Consider the following 8258-nt stretch of genomic DNA (forward strand, 5'->3'; position numbering starts at 1 on the left):
TGCCGCCGCGGCCCGGGTCCGGGGGCTGCTCCCGTTACACCCTCCCCCTCTCCCCCATGCAGTTTACTTGGGTAGGTGGGTGCGTGGAGCAGCCAGTCAAGGAACAGCCTGCTGTTTGCTTACAGATCCAGGATTTTATTTTATTTTTTTTTCCTCTCTCTTTACGCCAACCAGATTGGCTGCTCCAAGAGAAAGAGGCGTTTTCCTAATCTCCTCCCTTCCTCTCGCCTCCTGCCCCCTCCCCGGCCCCACCTTCCTTCTGACTAATTGAATTACTGGGAGTGCCGAGGCGCCCTCTTCTCCACCCGAGCCCAGCATTCGCGCGTAACCCTTTGGGTGCTGAATTCCGTCCGGGCTGAGGAATGATCGGACGTTTTTACCTGAGAATGGGGTTATTTCAATTACAAAGGAACCGGTTCCCACCCGGGAGCCGGAGCGCCGGAATCTGTCTCCGGGCCCCTCCGGTGACATGAACCCGCCGGCAGAAAGCCTCAGCGAATACGCGTTCTCGTAAATCTGCCCCGGTCCTCCCAAGGAGCAATGGCCCGCCGCGGGGTTATCTGGGGAGCTGGGCATCTCTCCTGTGCCTTTCAGTCCCCCGCTTCCTACAAGGGGTTTTAAAGGTTCATGAGCAGGAAGCATGACTTTCCTGAAAACACTTTTTAAAAAACACCAAGAAAATCACAGGGTATGTAAGAATGATTGCCATTCCGTGGGACCGTTGAGCAGGGAGGAAATGAATGCAGCAGGAGAGTCCATCAGAAATACGTTACACATTTTCCATGTCAACCCCGAGGTTGGTTCGCTGCCCACTCCCCAAGGGGTAAATGTTTTGAATAAAGTCTTTTCGGGAAGGAACCTATGCCGGAGAACAAGGTCCCTTATTATTGGAAAAGCCTCGCGTTCCTGGATTTCAAGAGCCGGTTGCGGCACCGTGGCCCCAGGCCACCACCGGAGCGCGATGGCCTGACCGCCAGGCCGACTCAGCGCCCCGGGACGTGTGCCCCTGTCCCCCGGCGCCCGGGAAGCCCGCCAGGCGCCGCGCTCAGCCGGGCTGCAAACCCTGGAGACTCTCCCTCGCGGGGCTCTCTCTGCGTGGTATTATTCTTTCTTGCTCTCTAGGGAGTTTTCTGCCTCAGCGGGGAAAGGCTGGTCCCAAGAAAGAGAGCACTTTTGTTTTGCTCCCAAACTTACCTGTTCTCCCCTGTACTTATTAGCCCAGCATAATCAAATATCACGCGGTCTGTCCTGCGCTTTCCAGCTCTGGAGTTCGGGATTTCCAGGCGCTTCGGAGCCGTTTGGAAGCGTCCAGACGCCCTCCAGTGGTGGCCCTCGGTCAGCACCCAGCGCGGGTATTGCCTGCAGCTCAGCCGGATGGAGTTTGATAGAATCTGGGATCATGATCCATAAAGACTTAAGGGAAAAGGAACAGTTCACACGGGCGTGGAATTAACTGGATGTTATGGGCCCTTGCCTGAAAGTTGCGTAGTTTGTCCATTGCAGAATTTTTCCCACCTGAGGAGATTCCGAAATTGTCCTAGGAAAGTAACTCTTCCGTTTGTGACTAGATATAGATTGCAATCGGCATAAATACAGACTCCGGGACAGATCACCCAAACAAACCATCTTCCTAATTTAAAAAAAGGAAATTCAGAATGTTAACACAAATGCTTCTGTATATTTCACAAAATCCCAGCAATGAGAAAGAAGTGAGAAAATTTCAAGTAGAGGATTAAAAGGATAATCTTTTACTTTTTAAAATCAAATTTTCATGTAAAAAGTTATGTACTTTTCCCTCCTGGTCTCTAATCTTGCTGATGTTCAAGTGCTTTGCCTGTTTTGGGTTGTGTTTGTTTTTTTCTGTTGCAGGAAGAATGCATTTATTTCTTCCCTCGGCCTTTTGGATAATAGCTCTAATAGGTGCTCACCTGACTGAAGCAGTTTTGCAGGAAATACTCTGGGCCCTTTCAAGGGACATCTGTGTCTTTCAGAAGAGAATGCACAACTTCTGTCGTGGGGAAAATGCTGATCATCATCCGAGACTCTTTTTAGTCAGGGAAATATCAGGTATCTGGGAGTTAGCAAGCTGGCTTCCTGTGGCTTCCAAACCAAAAGGAGTAAGAAGAAAAACAGAATTTACATCCACTTATTTCCTATCTGAAAACACATACTGTAACCAAAGTTGAAATGCAAAAATTCAACATATCAAAAGAATATAGATGTCCTACTATTTTAATGTCTCTAAATTTGTTTAGAGTCTGGAGAGTCCCATTTTAAACAAAACAAAACCATAAAAATTATACATTATGGCCTTCCTTAAAATGATTCAAGGAATTAGAATAAAGGTATGCCTTAAAAAGAGTCAAGGAGTTGCAATAAAAGTAACTGTTAAGAACATAATTCAGCCAAAACCGGTTTGGCTCAGTGGATAGAGCGTCGGCCTGCGGACTGAAAGGTCCCAGGTTCGATTCTGGTCAAGGGCATGTACCAGGGTTGTGGGCACATCCCCAGTAGGAGATGTGCAGGAGGCAGCTGATCGATGTTTCTCTCTCATCGATGTTTCTAGCTCTCTATCTCTCTCTCCCTTCCTCTCTGTAAAAATCAATAAAATATATTTTTTTAAAAAAAGAACATAATTCAAATGTCTATGAAATAACTCATAAACCTAAAATAAGTGCTTCCTTTTGGGATTATATACCTACATAATTATTGCTATTAGAGTAACCAAGCAGCAATTGATAGAACAGTGATTTTCAAACTTTTTCATCTCACGGCATACATAAGCTAATTACTAAAATTCTGTGCAACACCAAAAAAATATATATTTTGCGGATTTGACCAAAAAATAGGTATAATTTTGATTCATTTTCACTGGATGGCTGTCATTTTTTTATTTGACAGTCTAAGAGAATATAGGTCAGTGCCCCTGACTAAATAGTCAGGTATTGCATGTTTTAAAAAATGCTTGTGGCACAGTGCCTGCCATGGCACACCAGTAAGAGAGGTATTATTAACTATGCACTTATTGCTGGTAATGTGACATATTCAAGTCACATTATTCAAGTGATTTGAATTTATACAAATTAGTATTATATAAAATAAATATATTATTATTAGTCCAGTGTCACAGAGGCAAAGACTTTCAAGCTGGCCATCCTATCTAATAAAAAGGGAACATGCTAATTGATCATCACGCCCTCACAAGATGGCGAAGCCCACAGCCACAAGATGGCAGTGCCCAGTCCCCTCAGCTCCACTGGGGCGGCAGGTGTGCGGCACGGCTGGGCCCACCTCCAGGCAGGTCCGGCCGCTCTGCATGCCTGCCTCCAGAGTCCCCCAAGCCCCTCAGCCCCCCAGCCACTCTAAGCAAGGTTTAGGTTCTAGGGCTGGCCGAGGCTTGTGCTGCTGGCAGTGGCAGCAGCAGAGGTGTGATGGGAGCGTTGCCTTCCCCTGATCGCCGGGTCACCTTCCACCTCTAAGGGCTTTCGCACTGTGAGAGGGGGCAGGCCGGGCTGAGGGACACCTCCCCTACTCTAGTGCATTAATTTCATGCACCGGGCCTCTAGTTAAAGGATAAGGAGCATTTCCCCCCAGTAGAGAAGGAGGTTCAAATATAACAAAACAAAAACAGCAAGGAGCTAAAACATGGAAAAATAAAAGACTTTGAGATTGAAACAGGATTGCAGGGAGTTGAAACCTGAAAAGTTGAGAATGGACTGTAAAGGGCTTAACTGCATTTTAAGAATGTTTGTGTTTAAAGCTACGGGCAACCAAGTGTACTGGCGGTTTTAAAGCAAATGACAATGAAGCAACAATCATCATGCCTCAAATTAAAACACATACAGGGATTTTTTAAATTTATGTTTAATTGTTTGGCCTTGAACTATCTAGAGATGGATGGTCTGACCTTGGCTATGAATTAGAATCACTTAGGGAGCTTTTTAAAAAAGAACAATGGTAGGGTCCCACTCCCTGTTTTAGTTAGTTAGGGCAGGGGAACTGAGATCTGTAATTTTTAAAAGCTACCCAGGGAATTCTAATGAGCATAGAGGATTGAGAATCACTGAACCAGGTAATTTATTTTTCACCTTAACTACTTCAATATTTTAGGCCAAAAAGAAAGTTCTATACTTATTGGCCTGGAGAAATGTTCCAGCTAACCATCTCATGGGCACTGCACTTTTTACAAAATGGAGGCAAGAATCTGCACCATAGAGAAGATGATTTTATGATCTTGTGTATTAAAATGTCGTGATACTTTAAAAATAATTCTCACATGACACAAAATAGAATGCCATCTCCAAGATGTGGTTTCAGGGATCAAGCTTGATTTTAAATATGAGTTAGCCCTGGCTCGTGTGTTCAGTGGTTCGAGGGTCAGGCCGGTACAGAGGGTTTCAGGTTTGATTCCCAATCAAGGGCAAGTACCTCGGTTGCCAGTTCAATCCCCAGCCCAGGGTCCATGTGTGGGAAGCAACCAGCAAATGTGTCACTCTCACATCGATGTTTCTCTCTCTTTCACTCCCACCCTCCCACTTCTCTAAAAATCAATGGAAAAGGTATCCTTGGGTAAGGATAACAAAAAATAATTTAGAATAAAATAAAAATGGGCTTTTTTTTTTTTTTTACTCGTTTGGACTTCCTTTTTAAAGCATTAGCTGCCTGCCAACAGATAGAAGTGGAGTTCTATTGGGTTAAACAAATAAATGTGAGAGCTGGTGAATCAAACCCCAAAGTCCACAGATTAAGAAAGGCTTATTTAATATGGCAGTTCAATGAAAACTGATACCTAGAAAAGATAATAAAGAAAATAAACTCAAGAGCAAAGATTAAAGAAATAATAATTAGACACAAAACCATGTAACAGATGAATAACATAATGGTATTCAAGCTAACCCTGCAGCCTATTTTTCTAGAACATTAAGAATTCATTCCAAAGCCCCAAGTAGCCCAAGTTCAATCACCAAACTGTCACCCGCCTATCCTGCCCACAGACTGTTTGAAGTTATTTAATGAAATCTCCCCTAGTCTTTCCTTTTATAACAGGTTACTCAGAATCTTTAGAAATAACTCTTTGCTAGCTTTTCTCTCCTTAGAGACCTTAGGAAATGCTCCTTTTCTATTTCAGATCTAGCTGTCTCTTCTGTGAACAACCTTAAAGAGAGAGGGGAAAAAACACACACACACAAAAATCCCTCTACTAAATAGAGTACAGGGTCTTTAATCTTATGACCTTCAACTTCCATCATGGATTTTCCACTTTTCCTCATTCTCCTTTTACTTTCTTAGAGTTTGTTTCACAGAATCTCTTCTCTTGAATTCTGTGGATAAGTAGAAGCAGTTTTATAAGTTGCTACAATATTCTGATAGAGGCATTTAAATTTCTTTAATACTAACCATCTATTTGTTGTTGCTTACCCAGTTCAAAACACAGTTTACTAGTAAGTAAGACCTACATAGCAAACATTTTAAACATACAGAAGTTTGAGCTGTCATTTTGATAAACAACTAACCATATTACTAGGCATATCCTATATAATAAAAACCTAATATGCTAAGTGTCCAGTCATCCATTCAACCAATCAAAGCATAATATGCTAATGATATGCTAGGGCCGCTCAACCACTCGCTATGATGTGCACTGACCACCAGCAGGCAGATGCTCTGACCTATAGGTTAGCTTGCTTCTGGGGTCTGGCCCATCAGGACTGAGCGAGATGGGCTGGACATGCCCTGGAGCCCTCCCGCAGTCCCTTCCCAGCTGGCCAACATCCCAAGTCCCTCCCTGGTCCTGATCGTGCACAGGTGGGGTCCCTCGGCCTGGCCTGTGCCATCTTGTAATCTGGGCTGAGGGCTCCCCCCCCCTCTCCCAGTGCACAAATTTCATGCACTGGGCCTCTAGTAGGTAAATATGTGTTAAGTTTCTGTGCATTACAAATGTGTATTGCTTAATGTAATTTTAAAGGAAGCAAACAAGAATGGGTTGATTCAGCCAATTTCCACATCACTTTTCATTATCTGGACTTTTGTCTAGAGACCTTATAGTTATGTGACCAGTTTTCAACCATAAGGCAAAAATTACTGGGTGGTTTTATTCTCATTAGAAATTTTCATGTTGTTGTTTTTTTTTTACTGATTTATCGTGTTTGCTTTTCATTGTTCTGTACTTCCCCTCTTCAAATTTTTAAATAAAATTCACCAAATTTATTTGTATTTTCTAAATTTAATTGATCAACTAGCACACTGTATACTGTCAGTAAAGCATACTATGATAAATTCTTTGTGAATTATTAAACAATACTACATTCCTTGCTTAAAAGAATATAGATTATCATGAATGTAGATTAACAAAAAAATAAAATGTTATATTTATTTTATTATGATGGCAATCATAGATGTCTACAGCATACCTTTATGGAAATAAAAATAATATAAGTAGGCTTTTCAGAAATAAAGTTAATTTGTGTTGGTTTTTCCCATGTTCAAACTAATAGTTGGGATTTTTCTCCCACCACCTTTATTTACCATCACTCCAAAAGCATATAAGAATGAATTTTTGTTTTCCTTTACTTGCTTAGAAACCCCCAAAAGCTACAAAATCTTTTATTAATGGCATTATATACGCACATATATGCATGTATGGCATATACTAGTATGTGAGCATATATAGAGCTTGAGAAAGTGAGAGAACTTATTTTTCAATCAGTTTCACCCAAGATTTTCATCAACTTCTGGGAGAATTCTATTTAAAGATGAGCAGAGGATGTAATCCTTAGTCCGTGGGCATGATTTCATGAAATAGGAGATGCTGTTTGTAAGCCCCCTTTTTAGCTCTGGCTTTACTCCCCACTCCCACCCCCACCCCTGAGCTAAACTGACTAAGCTAAGTAAAGTGTAGAATTATGGCAAACTAGGGAATTCTTTCCTCAATTATGTGCTTCTCCCCCAGATAAAAGCCTGCTTTAGGGGAATTTGGATCCTGGTGATTGGAGTGTGAATTTTTTTTTGTTTTGGTAGACAAATCTCTCTCTCTCTCTCTCTCTCTCTCTCTCTCTCTCTCTCTCTCTCTCTATTTCACTTGACCATATAAGAGATGGTCTTTTAAAATATACTATTAATTGTTTAGGGAAAAAGTCCTCTTATTGCAGATTTATGGCCCTAGTCTCAGCCTTCCCAATACCTTATGCCAATATTGTAAATTTATTGTGATGCTGTAAAGTTACAGTTAAGGTATAATTTTTTAAATGCATTTCATCTTGTAGTTTGGAATAATAGTTATAAAGCTGGTCTCTATAGAAGCCACTGTAATTTATGATCTTGAACATCAAGTAATAATGCAGAGGATTATTGGCCAAAACATTTTTTAAATGAGAGATAATTTACTGAATTGTCACTTTCTAAACTCAAGTCAGGAGAGAAAAGTGTGTTTCTAAAATGACTACCTTTTAACCAGAGATTATCCTTCTCCATTCCCATTAGTTTACCTTCCTTCAACGGGGGGGTTGGGGGGGGCATATGTACACTAAATTAAATAGGATTTATTGGTTCGGCTAAGGTTCTGAATTACTATGGATTAGGAGACTCATTTCTTAGCCTTTTTCATTGAAATCCATCAGGATCTATGTGGTCTATCGAGTATTCTGCATACTTCCAATGCTTAATAAATATTACATTACAATATTAGCATAATCATAAATCATCTTAAAGTATTACATGGACTATTAAGTGAGATCCTATTCAGTTTGAGCCAAGACATCAAAAAGTTTTATTTTCTCTATATGCATACAAAGTAATTTAAAAACTCCCTTTCCAGGAAATGTCCTTGCCTCCATAAGATGTCTACAAAGTGAAGTGGTGAAGTTGTGTCTTCCAGTTACATATTTTATTTCCTCAATTTATTTTGGAGCCTGAATTTGCCATTTTAATATGAGGAAATTTAAAATTGAGCAGACAAAAATAGAAATAGCACCATTTGTCAAGTAAATGCCCTTTTCCCAATGGCAACACTAAAATCTTCATATCAGTTTACTGGGCCATCAGCTACGTAGTGTTCCTTGCCAATAAGAAGTTTTGCTTTGTATTCCGTGGTGTAGATGTACCACAGTTTTCTAACCCATTCATCTGCTGAATACTATGCTGCTGTAAAAAAGAAGGAATTCTTACCATTTGTGACAGCATGGATAGAACTGGAGAGCATTATGCTAAGTGAAATAAGCCAGTCAATGAAAGAAAAATACCACATGATCTCACTCATTTAT

Source organism: Myotis davidii, unplaced genomic scaffold, assembly GCF_000327345.1.
Source record: "Myotis davidii unplaced genomic scaffold, ASM32734v1 scaffold812, whole genome shotgun sequence".
Taxonomy (NCBI): Eukaryota; Metazoa; Chordata; class Mammalia; order Chiroptera; family Vespertilionidae; genus Myotis; species Myotis davidii.